We start from the raw sequence: 19,444 nt of genomic DNA on the forward strand, positions 1-19,444 counted from the left end.
TTTGAATGAATGGTTAGTGGATAACAAATTGACTTTACATCTTGGTAAAACTGAGTCAATTCTTTTTGGCTCGAATCATTTCTTAAAAGAACAGTCTAAGCTGGAAATAGTCTGTAACGATACCAATGTCATCGCCAAGGACATCGTTAATTATTTGGGTGCCGATCTGGATCAAACACTATCAGGAGAGAGTATGGCCACACAAATAATTCAGAAGGCAAACATTCGTCTTAAGTTTTTGTTTCGCAAACGTCACTTTTTGGACAGGAAAACACGTATACTTCTTGCCAACAGTCTCATTAATTGTCATTTTGATTATGCCTGTGCCTACTGGTATCAAGGTTTGAAGGTTGGCAGTAAACATAGACTACAAACAACACAAAATAAAATAATAAGGTTTGTTCTAGATATGCACCCCAGGGAACATATTGGGCCAGCTCACTTTGAAAAACTTGGGTGGCTTTGTGTAGAGCAAAGAGTGTCGTATCTGAAACTGAATCTCATGCATAAAATAATAAGGGTCAAGCTCCATCCTACCTAGCGTCAAATTTTATTACCAGACAGGATGTACACAATTTTAATACACGTTCTGGCAATAACTCAGTTTTTATCCCAGGAGGAGCTAAATTATTTCAAACAAGTTTTCAGTACTCAGCTTCGCAGTTATGGAATTGCCTTCCACGTAGTATAAGGAATATTGATTCCAATTACAATTTTAAAAAAAAGTTAAAACGTCATTTGCAAGATTCTTATGTCGAGGGTTTTAGTCCGTTTAACTTATTTTTGGAAGTGCTTGTTTTTACTCTCTGTTGTCGGATTTCTCACTTTGTACTTTTTCCATTTTTTTGTTAGTCTTTTGTTAATATGGACCACAGTGGAAATAAGTCTTTCGACTTTTCTGTGTATCCATGCACAATTTTGTTCATTTTGTGGTGTTTTATGTATCATTTTGTGCAAATAAATAAATAAAAAATAAATAAATAAAGGGTCCGCTGACCTCCCTCCGAGCTCAGACATTATCTCCGTCCTGTGGCGGAGCAGGTCAAAAATTTGCATAGTTCATTGCGCATGCAAGGTAGATATTAGCAATATGACGATCTATGTAAGACGCAGTCTTGGCAATATGACAAGCCAATTAAAACTGTGTGGGGACTCTTGTACTAACACAAATAAATGTTATTCACTGTCCAATCTGCCCGGCCTACGATTTCCGGCCAAACAGGCTACAAAAAGTCAGAAGCCATCTCGTCGCCAGTCATTGCAACACCCGATAGAGGACGCTACGGACTGAGATAGATTGAAATTTCGTGGACATAGTTTTAACGATAGTGCTGTTTGCTTCGAGCTGGGACATTTTAAAAGTTTCGTCATATGCACAGCGTGTTGGATATTGCATTTTGTTGGAAACTCAGCGGTTTTTTTTCTTAAATGTTGACTATAGATGGAGACTCGAGCATATTGGACGATAGGACTAAGCTTAGACGTGGACGGAATTTTAATCTTACTGCAGTTTGCTCCGAGCTGATACATTTTGATAATTATAATAAGACACATAGCGTGATCGGATATTCCGGCAAAGTAATGACATTTTTCGTAAGCATGGACTTTAGATATTATTAATATTATTAATCTTTATTTAAACTCGATAACTCCATAGATGAAACACCTCTTTTCATTGAGGTCGAATAGACAAAAGAAAATCATATTACAGCACCAACTTGAAAACACGAAAAACACAGAAGTACAAATATCAAAAAAACTACGAAGAAGCATCAGACAAGTAAATAGAATACAGAAAGTTGTTACAAGATTTCTTAAAGCTATGATTGATTTGGGGAGATTGTTATATTCATCCACACCCGCAACAGACAAAGTGTTTTGATAAAGAAGTGTACGTGCTTTGGGAACTTTAGGGAGCCTTCAGTAATTACAAGGGGAGGGGGTGGGCCGGGGAATTGGGGGGAGGGTCACTTTTTAGAAAAAGTTCAAGGGCCCTGAGGGTCACTTTTTATAAACCTAGCTTTGGGGGGAGGGTCACTTTTGACAGAAGCTGATATTATGGCCAAAACTTTGATTGTCCGTGTGATATTTCCTGAATAGGAAATCACCAACAAAATACGCACACACTTATAGACCGCCATGCATAGTGAATTGACATTTTGGTGAGATTCCAAAATCATATTTCTTGCACAAGCATAGACTTGTAACCACTGTAGTCTAATCAAGAACAATAATCTAAATAATCAAGCATGCATAAATGCACAGATTTATCTAATTTTGTACTGAAAAAAAAATTATTCATAGTTTCATCGTAGACCCCAATGCATAGTGTATTGAATGACATTTTGGTGAAATTCAAAATCAAATTTCTTACACAACCATAGACTTGTAACCACTCTAGTCTAATCAAGAAAATTAATATCAATAATCAAGAGTACACAAATGCAAAGATTTACCTATTTTTGTATTGGAAAAAACTATTCATAATTTCATCATAAACACCATGGATAGTGAACCAACTTTTTAGATGAAATTCAGAAATCAATTTCTTGTACACAATGTTCATTTTACTTCCCTATTCAAGCAAAGTACATTTAAATACATTATCAAACACATATAAAAATACAGATATAGCATGTTTGTGGGGGGTAAATTGTCCATCATTTGCCTGATAGACTCCATGTATTATGATTTTCATATTTTTGGATGAAGCACTAAATCAGCTACATCTTGCCTTCTTATAGTTGCACAAAATATGGTGACCCTCCCTAAACTGTATGAAATACCATATCTCTTCAACAATTCTTGCGTGATAAATTGCGACTGTCCCTCCAAAAACTACAGCCCTCCCCTCTGTAATTTGTCCCTAACATAACCATTGAACCAATTGTTATGTAAATTAGCAGATACTGTTTTAGTTATTCCCGGGGAGAATACCGCAGTGGTGGGGGGGGGGGGAGGGTCAAGTTTTAGAATGTCGCATAAGGGGGAGGGTCACATTTTAGACAGGAGGATGGGGGGAGGGTCACAATTTACGGTACAGGTGTTCTCGAAATTCCCCCGCCCCACCCCCCTGTAATTACTGAAGGCTCCCTTAAGGAGTTCTGATTGGAAGAACGAAGTGATCTGGAAGGGATATAATTATTGAACATACTGGCTACACAATTAGGGGTTAGATTGTGAGTTGCTCTGTAAATTTGGGCCAAGATATAGTCCTGAGATTGTTTGTGGATGCAACAAAACGTGAGTGATTGGTCATTTTTGGCGTGGACGGCATCTAATCTGAATTTGATTGTTTTTGTACTTTTCATAGCGTGTCGGATATTGCAGATTGCTGCAAAGTGAATGACTTTTCGTATCCGTTGAATTTCATAGAGTCCGGAGTTTATTAAATGATGTTGCAGACCGAGATAGAATGGTAATTTCGTAGCCTGTACGGAAATTAACGTTACTGCAATTTGCTCCGAGCTGAGACATTTTGACCGTTCCTCATACACACTGCGTATTGCATGTTGCAGATTGCTGCAAACAATTGACTTTCCGTATCTGTGGACTTTGATAGAGTCCTGAATTTATTGTAGATGCAACGGACTGAGATAGACTGGTCATTTCTTAGCCTGGACAGAGTTTTAACGTAAGTGCATTTTGCTCCGAGCTGAGACTTTAATAACTTTTGTACCAATACATTGTAGTGTGTCGGATATTGCAGATTGCTGCAAAGTGAAAGATTTTTCGTAACGGTGGACATATAATAGAGTCCTGAGTTTATTAGAGAATGCTACGGACTGGGATAGATTAGTAATTTCCTAACCCGGACAGAGTTTTAATGTTAGCGCAGTTTGCTCCGAGCTGAGACTTTGATAATTTTGTACCTACACATAATGTGTCGGATATTGCAGATGGCTGCAAAGTGAATGACTTTTCGTATCTGTGGATTTTGATAGAGTCCTGAGTGTATTGGAGGATGCTGCAGACTGAGATAGAATGGTAATTTCGTAGTCTGCAATTTGCTCCGTGCTGAGACATTCTGACCGTTTCCTCGTACACATTGCGTATTGCATATTACAGATTGCTGCAAACTATTGACTTTACGTATCCATGGACTGTAGATAGAGTTTTGAGTTGATTGTGTATGCAAAGGACTGAAATAGATTTGAAATTTGTTAACATTGTCAGAGTTTTTACCTTAGTGCAGTTTGCTCCGAGCTGAGACAATTGATAATTTTGTACTATACATAGTGTGTCGGATATTGCAGATGGCTGCAAAGTGATTGACTTTTCATGTCTGTGGACTTTGATAGAGTCTTGAGTTTATTGGAGAATGCTACGAAATGAGATAGATTAGTCATGTCCTTGCCCGAACGGAGTTTTAACGTCAGTGCAGTTTGGTCCGAGCTGAGACTTTCGTACCTATACACTTTGGCGTGTTGGGTATTGCAGTTGGCTGCAAAGTGAATGACTTTTCGTATCCGTGGACTTTGACAGAGTCCTGAGTTTATTGGAGAATGCTACGGACTGAGATACATAGTAATTTCTCAGCCTTGACGGAGTTTAACGTCAGTGCAGTTTGCTTCGAGATGAGACTTTACTAATTTCTGTACCTATACATAGTGTGTCGGATATTGCAGATTGCTGCAAAGTGAAAGATTTTTCTTAAAGGGTGAGTCCTGCCACATTTTGAGACTTTTTCGTTTGACTTGGGGCATATACTATAGTTCTGGTTGTCAATGAAATTGGTATTAATAAAACAAACATTTACACACAAACTGAAGCTTATTTTGAGCGGTTTTTAGACGGTTGTATTATGTTATTTCGACGAAAACACGGGAAAAGTTGCACTTTTCGATTTCCATCATGGCGACATTTTCCGGAAATTGCCGAGCTCGCCCCGTTTTGGCGCAAGTAGCTGTGACGTCACTAATAGAATGGGTGATGGTGACTTCGTGCATTGACTATGGAGATAGTGATAATTTCATGAGTGAAAGCAGTGCAACTGAGAATATCATCGTCACAGAAGATATGACAAAGCTGTTCAGAATTTATAGGCCTGCAAATTTTAACAGTCGGAACCTTAACTTAAACGAGAACAAGAGCGGAACTCTTGTTGACCGTCGCGTCAGTGACAAGCCCACCGTGACCACAGTCAAACACACCAGTGCACTACCGTACACACAACCGCAAGCTAACAAAATATAAATATAAGTCTGGAGTTGCCATCCCACCTTATTATTACTTCTCAACACAAATTGCCTCGTTCAAAATCTGTATATAAAAATTTGAATTACACCATGACGCTTGTAGATAAATGTAGTAGAGATCAAGTTGAAAATTGTCCACCGTATAACACACATCTTTCCTAAGCTTATCATTCAACAGCTGGAAGTGGAACAGGCTGAGAGTCATGTTAGCATAAACACCAAAGGTAGTATTCTCGCCGCAAAATCTTCAGTGTGGCGTTATAAAACCTCACATGAACATTGGCACTTTTAAAAATATGTGACCGTAAAGACATGTCTAGCCAAATTCTCGGGAAGAGATACATTAAAATTGACATGATGTAAATATCGGGCACACTGGCACCCGAGGCCGGGCGGCTCAGCCGGCCATTTCTGTGACGGGCATCCGTTCTATGGACGGAGTGATCAGCTACGCTTCCGCAGTTTTTTTTCTTGATTAAGTGTCAGCGATATAAAGCACAGTGTTCATTGTTTCATGACTGCGAAATTCTCAAAGAAGCTAAAATATTTTAGGGGAGACTTAGTCGAGCAGAAGGGAACAGATGACGACAACGCGACTGCTTCGTCAACAGTATAAACTTCTTTGCTACACGTTGTGTCATTGTTACTGGCAGCGCCGTGCTGTATTATACACAACCTATCGTTCAGTCTCGCAAAGAGTCAGTCAATCACTACGTAAACTTTTTAGGAATATATAATTAGATATCTCCTTACTAATTATAGAGTCACACATGCATGGGATCTAGTACTTGTATTCATTTATTTATTTACAGTCACTTTCGTAAAGCATCTGAATCGGCGATCAGTCTTGGGGATGTAAACACGGCCATACTTCTCCGCGGCCCCCGCATCCTTGACATGTTTTGGGCAACCTGTCGCAGTCTTGCTGCTGTTCTCGCTCTTGTCCACAGTTGATGATGATACACGCGAAGCTTTCTGGTGACAATGGTCGTACTGGTACGGCATTGCGATTACATAATCGATGTAGTAACTCCAGGAATTAAAGTCTATCTTACCATGCTTACCGTACATCTGGCTTCCGAACCGTGTTTAAAGTCACCGTGACGGAACTCGAAAATGTGCACCGCAGAAAACGCTTGTCTGAATGCCTCTTTTCCGACCCTTTCTTGTAATTTTGTCAAATGCGGCTAATACATCACCCTAAAATGCAATAAACTGACAATGGCTGCAGTTACTTCAGCCACCAAAGGCGTAACTTCTCACCATGTTGAAGCCACAGCGGTAAGCATTCGCTATGGCCGAGGTGAACACACTCACTCGTACATTCTATTAGTTACGTCATTTCCGGTGGCAATGCCCGCGAATTCCGAAACGACCCGAATGGCAGCTAACTTCAAAGTCGCACAACATATTGCATTTTAATAATATTTAACCGCGTCGTTTCATTGGGGTGATGCATTTATTTGATAAAGTAGGGGTGGCAAAATCATATAGCATGGCTCATTTTAAGCAAAATTAACTTTGAATTTATGCGGGACATACACTTTAAAGGTGCACATTAAATAGATTCCTGAGTTTATTAGAGAATGCTACGGACCGAGATATTTTAGGAATTTATAATCTGGACAGTTTTAACGTTAGTGAAGTTTGCTCCGAGCTGAGACTTTACTAATTTTTGTACCTACACATAGTGTGTCGGATATTGCAGATTGGTGCAAAGTGAATGACTTTTCGTATCTGTGGACTTTGATAGAGTCCTGAGTGTATTGGAGAATGCTACAGACTGAGATAGAATTGTAATATCGTAGCCTGGACGGAGTTTTAACGTTACTGCAATTTGCTCCGAGCTGAGACATTTTGACTGTTTCTCCATACACACTGCGTATTGCATATTGCAGATTGCTGCAAACTATTGACTTTTCGTATCCATGGACTGTAGATAGAGTTCTGAGTTTATTGTGGATGCAACGGACTGACATAGATTTGAAATTTGTTTTCATTGTCGGAGTTTTAACCTTGGTGCAGTTTGCTCTGAGCTGAGACATTATTTCATTTTGTACTATACATAGCTTGTCAGATATTGCAGATGGCTGCAAAGTGATTGACTTTTCATATCTGTGGACCTTGATAGAGTCCCAAGTGTATTGGAAAATGCTACGGCCTCAGATAGATCAGTAATTTCTCAGCCTTGACGGAGTTTAACGTCAGTGCAGTTTGCTCCGAGCTGAGACTTTAATAATTTTTGTTGGATATTGCAGATAGCTGCAAAGTGATTGACTTTTCTTATGTGTGGACTTTCATAGAGTCCTGAGTGTATTGGAGGATGCTGCAGACTGAGACGGATTGGTAATTTTTTTTAGCCTAGACGGAGTTTTAACGTTTGTGAAGGTTACTCGGAGCAGAGTCATAGATTGTCGGATATTGCAGATTGCAGCAAAGTGAAAGTGAAGACAATAGATAGCCGTGAGCATATTGAAGAATGCTTGGAATTGAGATGATTTCGTTTCTTAACAAAATAGGAGTTTAACGCTATAGTGCAGGTTACTCAGTTCTGAGATAATTAAATAATTTTGTTACACGCATAGCTGGTGCGGTCAGATAGTACAGATTGCTGCAAACTATTTTCGTGTCACAACTACACGCTACTGTAATCTTTTCAAGGTATTCTTGTGTCAACTTTTTATCTCATAATTCGACGAGCAGCATCGGAAAGTTGGTATCTATTTGCGTCACAATGTATGTTGTACAATGGAGAGAATGAAATGAAAGCCGTGGAGGAGTTTTCTTTAATCTTCGAACACTTCCTTGACAAGTGTTCACAAAATAACTTCGAAATTGCGAAAGTGACCTCTATTCGCAAATCACTGTTAACTTTTAGAAATCTCGTGATGTTTTCGTTGTAAATATTTGCTTAATTGCCATGGAGATAATTTTGACCCTCTTATCAAAATTGAAAATTAAGCTTGTGAACTTCATAAAGTGTCTGTCTGCCGAGCTTTAATAAAATATTAAAACTTTTTGCAGCGGAAAATATGTGTTTAGCAACACCTCTAATATGGCTTTCAGCTGGCGTTTCCTGTCCTGTCAAAATGTTAGTCTTTTTCGTTTTATGTAAGCTTTGGAAACCACAAAATAATAATAATAATAATAATAATAATAATAATAATAATAATAATAATAATACAGGAAATCAGTACGAAGAATTTCCTCTCTGCTGTTTGACCGTAACGTACAACTTTTAAAATATCACTGATTAGGTATTTGGTTGTAGGAAATAAATAAATTCCTTTCAGGGGAAAGTTTTCTATTTGGCGACTGGGTTTTGCCTCAGCTTCCTAAAGGGTTGGTAAAGTAAAACAGAATTACAGTCAACTCGCACTTTTTCCAACCCGCCCAGAACCAACTTTAACTCGCCCGATTCAAACTCGCCCGATACCAACTCGCCCGTTGTTTTGAGATACGGTGTTGTAGATTCCATGTACGCTAACCCGATGGCCCGAGGCCAGCTATTTTCATGTCATGCCAGGCCAGTAACTCGTGAAAGACGGTCCTGCTGTTCCTAAAGAAGTGAGCCAGTACGCAGTAACTATCCCCATACGTAAAGAAGCCGAACGAAATTTATTCTTTCAAGAGATTTGCAAAACGTGAAATTCGCAAATAAACAGTTTTCCGTGTTGGCACATATTTCAAGCCGCACCTGTGGTTCTCTATGTTAGAAATATTTGTTGTTAGAAATAAAACGTTTTATGCGTACCAGTTGCTGCGAAAACGAGCCCTGCCACTCCTTGACATGTTCTTCCACTCCAATGACCAAGCTACCCGAGTGGCAAAGGCTACGGATTCGCAGCAAGCGTACCAGTAGCTCTGCATGGCAGGGCTGTGTGTTTACCGGCGTTAAACGGCCTCCGTATTACGCCGGTAAACACACAGCCCTGCCATGCAGAGCTAGCGTACCAGGTACTCATAAAATTGCAAAATAATATCGGGCGAGTTGGTATCGGGCGAGTTGGAATCGGGCGAGTTGGAATCGGGCGAGTTGGTTCTGGGCGGGTTGGAAAAAGTGCGAGTTGACTGGTACCCCGTAAACAAGGTTCTTTTACAGGGTAAAGCGAAAAAATCGTATATTGGCAATGTCTACTTAGCATGCGCAATGAACTATGCAAATTGTACGACCTGCTCCGTCACAGAACGGAGATAATGTCTGAGCTCGGAGGGAGGTCAGCGGATACTTATGCATCACAATCAAAAAAACTAGGCCAAATCCCCACCCTAAAACGAGTGGTTCAATATCCGAGCTATATGTTGCTGTTTCTACAGCATGTGCATTACTTATTTCAGAAGGAATGTATATCGTCACCCATTCTTCGTTCACATCACTCTCGGCCATCTCGGCTCTCGACTTTACATAAATAAGTTATGACACCTTTTTGGTAATGGACATGCTTTTCAGCACTACTAAACAGCAATAACGCCCTAGATAACAAAATATGACCAACTATAGAATCTGATCTTTGATCAGTTATTTTGCCTTTTCAACTTCCTTTTCAAGTTGGTAGTTTTCGATCACTGGTATATCTACAACAAGATCAAAGAGAAACTTTCTAGGTTATTGAGACTTCGTCGAAAGTCAAATATTGTTGGTCATTGAAGAGGGTTCATGGAGACAACTGTAAAATTTCTTAAAATTTTACCTTCTTGTGGTTGTTCTTCCGCCATGACACAAATTACTTCGTAAAAACACAGTAGCCTGACGACAATAATTCTGCCCAAGACTGGTGCTGTGAGTAGGTCAAGTCAGCTTCAGTATCACTTTCGGATTTTTTACGATCAGGATATTGCAGCCTTTGTAATTGTTATTGGTTTCGTCTTTTATGACCCGCACACCAAAGCGTTTGGCTTATTGTTCGGTGTACTGCACCTAGTTCGCCGCTTTCCGAACAGTGCCAATCTCTGGTCACTTTTCAATGTTCACGCGTCTGATTTTTTCTCGCGATACCCAAGCGTTATTTAACATTCGCGTTGTTTGATGGGTAATATCGACTCATGGATGGCGAACTTTCAGATCCCTAGCTTGTTGACTAGGCGAATAAACGGGAGAAGCTCAAGGTTAGTACTCAATCATTTTGCATTTATACTGCGCATGTAATGGTAATTACGATTATGACGCTACTTCCAGTTGTCAAATTGTACTAATCAACGCAATCCAAAACCATTCCAAATCATCTGAAGAATCGATACACACCATTTGGTTTAATTTTTCGCCATTTCTGCGTATCACTATCAACCACCTTCATGCGTTGTAATTTCCCAGGATCCGGTCAGGCGAACTGACACATTTTATCACATACATGGGACTATGTTAGGCAAAGATTTGCTACACAAGTCGTTTTATAGCCTTTTTACTGGTTATGGTTTGTTAAATCCTGCCCTGCATATCATGAAATGCGAAAATACTTTTACTTATGGAGTTTTTACTTGCCATAGATGAGCTAGTTGTTTGTTTGTTTGTTTGTTTACATGTTTTTTAACATTTACTGCTTGCATACTTGTAGCGTACATGACGCCAACTTCATTGTTTGTTAATCATAATAGTGTTTTCGGTCGTAAGTCCTGATATAACTTTCAATTCAAATTTCATTCATACATGGAGTGTCAATATTCATAAATGGATATTTTCATTGCCAACATGACAAATTTAACTCTTTCAAATGCATGCATCTCATCTAAAGGAGCAAAGTTCCCTTCACCAAGACAGTTCCTTTAGGGCTCATATGAAATATAATAAATCTTGATTGAAGCACCAATATATGTGATATAAAGAATTTAATTTAAAACAGTGTGGAGAGCATACATATATTGCCAAATATATTTAAAGACAATCAAGTCTTTGGTATCAATTAATGATTTATTGTAAATTATCCTTTTTTTTCAACAGGCATTTGTTGTACACTTACCATGTAAGATGTGGTGTCCTTATTTTATTAATCAAGAGTACTTCATTGTACATTGCACGAAAATTACGAGCACAAGCTATATCTTGAAATTTGCGATAATTCACTTTAACAAGTCTTATGAAAATTAAAACTCTATAATTTTTTCTTACCAAACAACAGAAGTTATATTTACCTGACAATTATTTGAAAGCGCATTACCAGTAAGTTAAATGTCAATGTCATATTGCAATGTGCAATTAACAGACTCTGACAATTTTAGTAGGTCATCTTGATCTAATGATCGGTATTTTTAAGGCTTTCCGTATGGTTCCATGTCCACCTTTAGCGAGGTAGTTTTTAAAAAACTGTGTAATACATTCATGTTTATTAATTAAAGTTCTGAATATAAAAAATGTCGAGTTATGTGTTTACTTTTCAAAATGAGTGTGCATGGTTTTTCTTAGAAATAGCAGTCTGCTGTCAGAGAGAAATGAGAGTACAGTTTATAACAATCTGAGACAGAGTTAAAATAATTCACATTCAACAAACTTAAAGCACCTTCGTCAGAAAATAACGAGTAATGCTCAAGCTAATAAAAGAAAACAAGTAAACCATGTAAATTGTAAATAGATAACCAAAGAGAAGATAGGTACGACTTCAGTTCGATATATAGACAGGAAATCTGTCATGAATAATTTCATAGTGGCATGTAAATTGTAGATCTGGAGCTGTAATAATGTTTATAATTGGATGAATTCATATATCTCTATTCAAATTTATTGCATGATTTAAGCCATTACCTTAAAAAAGTGTTTAAAAAGCCGAATGTAATACAATATCTATCTCTTGTCTTGGCCTCTGGTGATCACTTCTTCCACTACTTCTCGTCGAACCAAAACACGTCTGGACACGGGAGAAGCAGTGTCTCTTGAAATGAAACATACAAGCTTTTCTGCCCCAAAATAAAGTTTGTGTAGTTAAAAAGAACTTTTGCAGCTTCGTACAATCCATACTTTGAACGAATCATGATCCCAAGTTTATGACAAGAATGACCAATGGCCTGAATATTTGTGTGTATTTGTGTGTATATATGTGCCTAAAATGTACTCTCTTTGTACCTGTAGTGTGCGTTGACTGCAAAGAATGTCAATTATAATGGCTTGATGGATTTTATAAAGACCTGTTAATTCTGATGCGAGTGTTAGCACCTTCAATGACAGGTAAACCGTTGGTATCAGAGCGATGACGACATTCTCGATTGCTGTTACTGCCAGCACTCCTTGATATATCCTTCCCAGTCGTTTACATTCCTATTTACGTTCAACGACGGGACCTCCTCGACGGTTGGTGTCGAACATAAGTACCGCAGAGGAGGCTTCCTAAATAGGAAAAGAAGATGTATACCTATGATCCGGGCAGTCCACGATTCTGAACCAATACCATGTAGTGAGAGACAAAGACTATTGCGATCAAGAATATATGCTTCCAAAAGTACAGCTTCTTCCAAAGTATTCAAAAAATGTGACGGTAAGTTGACTTCTTTGTCTTGAGCTGCTGGAGGACAATCAGCCGTACGATTGAAGTGAGTATTGAAGGTTCGGACTCGGATTGAATGTGTAGATAAGCTGCCGAGACTGGCGGTTAATTAATACGGCGGTAAACAAACCCAAGAGGGAGAGAGGCAACGAGTGACAGGACTATCGCAAGAATAATGACAACATTCCAACATATGCTGAAACTACCAGGCGCCAAATGTAAAAAAATAATTTACACAATCAAGTTTTTTTTAGAGATAGAAAAGATGGAAAATGCATATATAGAGAGGAATTATATATATATATATATATATATATATATATATATATATATATATATATATATTTATATATATATATACAATAAAATACAATACAATACAATACAATACAATAGCTCTTTATTATCCCAAAACATGGGCAATTCTTTGTACGACAGCGGACAAGTCAAAAAGTTACACAGATAAGACATGTATAAAATATTTAAAAAAGGTCAGTGACGTTAAAACACTATATAAAAGCAGAGATGACTAGTCGTTTCTGTTTTGATTCAGTACAGAAATTGCAGTGGGAATGAACGAATGTTTTGATCTATTTGTTCTAGTTATTGGAACCCTATAACGCCGGCGAGATGGTAAAATATTGAATTCCTTGTAAAGTGGGTGGTGATTATTCCTGACTATAGAATTGGCTTTGTGTAAAACTTGTTTTTTATACAATGTACTGAGATTAGTTTGTTGCACTCCAATTATTTTACTACAGATGTTTACTATTCTACCAAGTTTGTTCTTGCACTGTACAGTGAGGTTTCCGAACCAGCAAATAAGTGAAAAACTTAAGACACTTTCAATACATGATCTGTAAAAAAGCACAAGCATTCTTCTGTCAACTTTGAAGAAATTCAATTTCCTCAAGAAGAACAGACGCTGCTGGCATTTACATAAAATCATATTAATGTTATCCTCCCATCGCAGCTTATTATCTAAAATAGAACCCAGATAGTTGTATTTCTCAACAATTTCCACTTCTTTACCATTAATAATTGTTACATCAGCTAATGGTGCGTCTTTCCTGAAATCTATACACAAATCTTTGGTCTTATCAATGTTAAGTTCGAGAAAGAACTTTTACACCACTCTACAAAGTCATCAACCACTGGCCCATGATTTCTTTCATGATTTTGGAGTAGACTGATTATGGCAGAGTCATCTGCGAACTTAATTATAAATCTATCATCATGGTGACTTCTGCAATCATCGGTATATAGAATATACAGAAGTGGTGACAGTACACAACCTTGCGGTGAGCCAGTAGATGAGATACATACATCAGAAAAAGTGCCGTTCACTCGAACATGTTGTGATCTCCAATTAAGAAATCCAAAACCCCACCGACAATCTTAGGATGAATGTTAAAATGAGACAATAATTTACCAGTTAAGATGTGCGGCTGAATAGTATTAAATGCAGATGAAAAATCAACAAATAGAACCCGGGCATGTGTTTTATTTCCTTCAATGTGATTATAAATTAAATTAAGGAGGGTCAATGAGGCATCCTCCACTCCTCTACCTGCTCTGTAAGCAAACTGCAAAGGATCTAACATATTCTGGGTTTTATCTAAAATATACCGTTTGATGATTTTTTCAAAGGACTTCATTACTAGTGATGTAAGGGCCACGGGTCTAAAATCATTTAGAACCTTAGGCGATGCTTTCTTTGCAATAGGTACTACAGTAGCTTGTTTCCACAAGTTAGGTATTTTCTGGAGATCAAGGGACCGTTGGAAAATAAAATGAAAAATGTCACATAACTGATTGGCACATGATTTAAGGATATAACCGCTAATGTTGTCTGGGCCAGGGCTTTTTCTAGTTTTTGTATTTTTCAGGGACTTGCGCACATCATCTAATGTAATTAAAACCTGCTCATTTGTAACAACAGTTTCCCTAATTCTTCTCTGTTCCCGATCAAAATCATGGACATCAATATATATATATATATATATATATATATATATATATATATATATATATATATATATATATATATATATTTATCACATGAACTGGCCCGAATTCCTACCTGTGTGACGTAGAACAGGACGGATAAGAAATCCGAATTACCCCTGTTGTACGTCATCAACCGGAACTTTTTTCTTGCATGGTACCGTTCATACATGCGAATCGCGACGTGACATAGACCGATTTGTCGTGATCGATGCCGTGCTCTCATGACATTTTTCAAAAAGGTGGCCCGATAAATCCATACATGGAAACATAGAAGGCATATCCAGCGAAATTTCGAGTCACTAAAACTATAGCTGTTCCCGAGAATCGAATGGGGATACCGCCGATCGTTTTATTTTAATGGCTTAGCTTCGCGCTTAGTAACGTTGCGTCGCAGCGCCAGTCGAGTCGCGTCGTGGACGTCGTACCTGGCGATACCGGTTGACGATAAACCTAAAATCTACACCTTAACGGAAGTTCAACTGATTAAATGAGTAAAGTATAATCATCGGGAAAGCGACATAGGAGGCACAAGCATAAAGTCATTCGACTAACAACAATAAATTTCCTTCATCACAAAAAAAATCCGTAAATTCTCGCTCGGAATCAAACCTGTAAAGGCTGTAGCGGAGACATCAGCTGTTGAGCTGTATATGCAGCGCAGCGCTGTGGATTCCGATGTACTTCGAAAGTTGACTCTTACAACACTCAAAACAGAGTTTCCGTCAAGTAAAATTAGGATGTATCTACGGATGAGATATATGTCACTGCAAACATTGAAGTCCTTACGACGAAAACATTGATGACCGAGATCGGGATTACGAGTTTGAAACCGGCAGAGACCAGTGACGGCAGCGTTGTTGGTACATGGTATAAACATGGAGGTAGCCATGGTATAAACATGCAATGCAGTCTGCACGACGACCGGGCTTTTCCGGTACCATTGCATGACGGGTAATATCGGCAAAAATGGCGTCTTTCAGTGGCGTCATTAAAAGAAAACAAAAGCCAGCAATATCCCCAAAATAAAGATGCGGTTTTCTCATAAAGTAAGGTATATTTTTACTGTTTTTGAGATGGTAAGTGTCGGCTATAGGTCTGAAGAATATTGTCGACAAATTTTTTGGCAATATACATATTTTAAAATATAATTTTATCACTTTTCAATCGGGTAGCTAAAATTACTTGATTTTGAACGAACTCAACTTTCAAAACTTGTAATTTTTGGTCTAAAGAGTCAATCGCCAAACTATGCAGATTAAACGTACCCCATTGTCAATATAAACGTAAAATAACATCATCTGGGCCACTAGGCACGCTATCGTCGGCTGAAATGCAGCGAATTCACGTGTGTGAATATAGGGCAAAATATGAAAATTTTGTCAATTTTGTGGCATAATCCTGCTGTTGAGGACGACGCTGCTTGAAAAAGGCTGCAAGTGTCATTTTGGCATAGCTTCCACAATACTTTAAACGGGTGCTAGAGTCCCGCTCGCTTGGCTGGTGACCTCACTGCACGAAGAAATGGAGGGTACATTTTCTGTGGGGTTGACAGGACCTCTCTTTGAAACTTTGTAATTTTTGGTCTAAAAATCATGTAGACAATTTAGTACGAAAAATAAGGCCTTGAGGTATTACTCATTATTTAAAAATGATGAATTTTTACTGTTGTTCGTTAAAATGTGTTCTCAGCACTGTAAACTTTTGAGCGAAGACACGATTTTGAGTAACTTTCAGTGAAAACTATTGATTGACACACGTCAAATTCCAGTCATTAGGGCGCGAAGCGCGGTACTAGCCAATCCCTTACCACTTTCTTGAATGCAGATTAGCCGATTATTATTGCCCTCAAAGTATGACTCATCAGCTATGCCTTAATAAGGTAAAATAGGCGTAAATAATCAAGAAAACCAAGGCTAACGTCGTGGCGCGAAAATCGCATATGTTGTAAACAAATGCTCATGAATAGTATCATATGACATCTCAGAGCTGTGCCTATTGGTTTAGAGTCTAGACATAATGAGGTCATGCATAATGAGCTGTCGTGTATTATTCGCTCATGAATGCTTGACTCACTGGCGAGACACTCGAACGCACGGAACTTGCACAATACGAAGAACTCGTCGGCGTATGAGCTCATTTTCTTTATTAATTTAGTAGAGGTTGCTAATTACAACTGCATTCAGAGGTAAACTTGTGGTAGCCCGTATTTGTTGAAAAAAATCCTGACACTAAAATTTCTGTCGATGCAACTGGTCTGCGATCGCAGGCAGTGTTTCAAGCGTTCGATGAGAAGGGGTCATACTGCTGCCCGTCACTGCCCGACAGGAACTTTACCTTCTAATATCTGTAATCAGTCGGATTCTCTGTACCAGAGCCCATTACTCTCTATGAAACCAAACAAAATAATAGTCCCAGCCGTCGATTTTTCATCGAGTGTCAACGATCATTGATGGTATTGTCCATACAACGATGATCGTATCTGGCATCCAAACACTGCCCGTCAGGAATTTGCGCTCCAAATATATATTGATGACAACAGCTTTGAGACAGGATTCAGTCATAGTGATTAAAAACAGACGCATATTTTGTAGCTTTCTATAAATATGGTAGTACTCTTTGGGGTCTGGTACACAGCAGCTCTTTGATGTTTAGACATCGAATCTTGACAGTCAGTACGGTAGTCGACGGGTAGTTGGACCGGTCGGGAAGTTCATGTGATCGCGACACTTAGACCTTTCAATCTAGGTTTATTCTAGGAAAGCCATTTTGTACCCATCTTCATTTCTACCGTAGAAAGATAATTAGCTTTAAATTTGATCCGTAACTTTAAGAACCATGTGAGTTTCTGTTCTTCTGTTTTGTTGTTATAGCATCGACATCGGTCAACTCTCGTCGAAGTGTCAACCATTTATGCACAGGGTCGGAAATTTAACTGTCATAGAACACGTGCATATTGAGGTTGTCAACGTTTTCAAATCATCAAGAAAATAATTATTATTATTGAATAAATTACAAACAATATCAAATTATTGTAGAATATCTTCGTATGATAACGAATATTAATTGCTATGTATAGCTTAGTGGGTGAACCACCCATGAAGAAAATGGTTTCTGACATGATGTCGCACATGCCAATCACCCTCCAATACCCAATCAAATCGCTGATACCGGCCACACCTCAAAAGCCGGGTTATCGTGCAGACTCTGTGTGTCATCGAACGGAATCTTTCGCGCTCGCCGAGGTCGTAAACTTGTGTGATATTTTGAAAAGCCATGGAATCTCTGAGAATGAGAATTACTGTTTCGATCGTGTCGTTGCATTTACTTCATAAATCTACGTGTAAATATTCTAAATAACTCTGAATACTATGGCTATCCGTCGCTAGCACGATGAAAGTTATGTCCACCGATGGCCGACTTGCCTTGGCATCGGTACAGCGCGAGACAATGATTGACACGTTCATGTGACCGAATCCGTACGTTTGATTGGTGGAGATACCATTGGATGTAGCAAATTTCAGCTTGATGGGATTTATGAATGAAAGTATCTCCTTGGTGACGGACCGCTTTACTCTTTAAATGAAAGTAATCCGCGTAAGTAAAACACAAATCGCGACGAAATTCATGCAATTTGTTACGATAATTTTGATCCATCCACGTTAAAAGAAAAATAAGAAGACTGTTCATGTGATAAATATATAATCCCATGGTATTTTTCTCTGTTTGACGTCATCGTATACTCGTGTTTTTCGCGGAGCCGCACAACTTCTCGCCTTCGGCTCGAAGTTGTACGGCTCCGCGAAAAACACTCGTACACGATGTCGTCAAACATGCAAACAGAGAAAAATACCATGGGATTATATGTATAGGATAAAGCCCGAGTACGAGGGCTCTTCTGGTATATAAAGTCCAACCCAACGATAAAATGTCGAGGCCGCAGGCCGAGACATTTTATCGTAGGGTTGGACTTTATATACCAGAAGAGCCCGAGTACGAGGGTTTTATCCGACTTAAAAACTATCGCCCCTAACTGATATATTTTCGTTTTCAATGTGTTTACGTCAACCGTCCCCTTTGTCGATGTAACATGTTTAGGATATGAATTAAAACTTTTATTTGTGAAATAGCCTTCTAATGTAATGGAACATCCTATAAATGCCCTAGGGCACATTATATAAATGCCCTAGGGCACAGCAGATTTTGTGTTGCAGCTGGTTTCCGCTGTGTTACCAAATTTGAATATTAAAACGTACCAGATGTCTACAGAATATGACATGTTCACTTTTGATTGGACAGTACTTTACTACGGCGCTGTCATTCGTTTCTGGAATTTGTGACCAAGGCTTTATGAGTAAATAAAACACCTGAATTGAGCACTCTGATTGGTCCAATCAACAGTAGATAGTTTTTAAATATATATATATATATATATATATATATATATATATATATATATATATATATATATGTGTGTGTGTGTGTGTGTGTGTGTGTGTGTGTGCGTGTGTATACACACACATACAGATACATTGCCCCACACATACATATAGAAAAAAATACGCGCACGCATATAGCGTATTCATTCATACATGTAGAATACATACATACATACATACATACATACATACATACATACATACATACATACATACATACATACATACATACATACATACATACACAAGAGACCTGGCAAACCATGTACTAGGATGTGCAAAGCTATGCTACAGGGTTGTGCTAGCATCCTAGTACAGTGTAGATGAGCAC

This window comes from Ptychodera flava, chromosome 4 (genome assembly GCF_041260155.1).
Source record: "Ptychodera flava strain L36383 chromosome 4, AS_Pfla_20210202, whole genome shotgun sequence".
In the NCBI taxonomy this organism is placed as follows: Eukaryota; Metazoa; Hemichordata; class Enteropneusta; family Ptychoderidae; genus Ptychodera; species Ptychodera flava.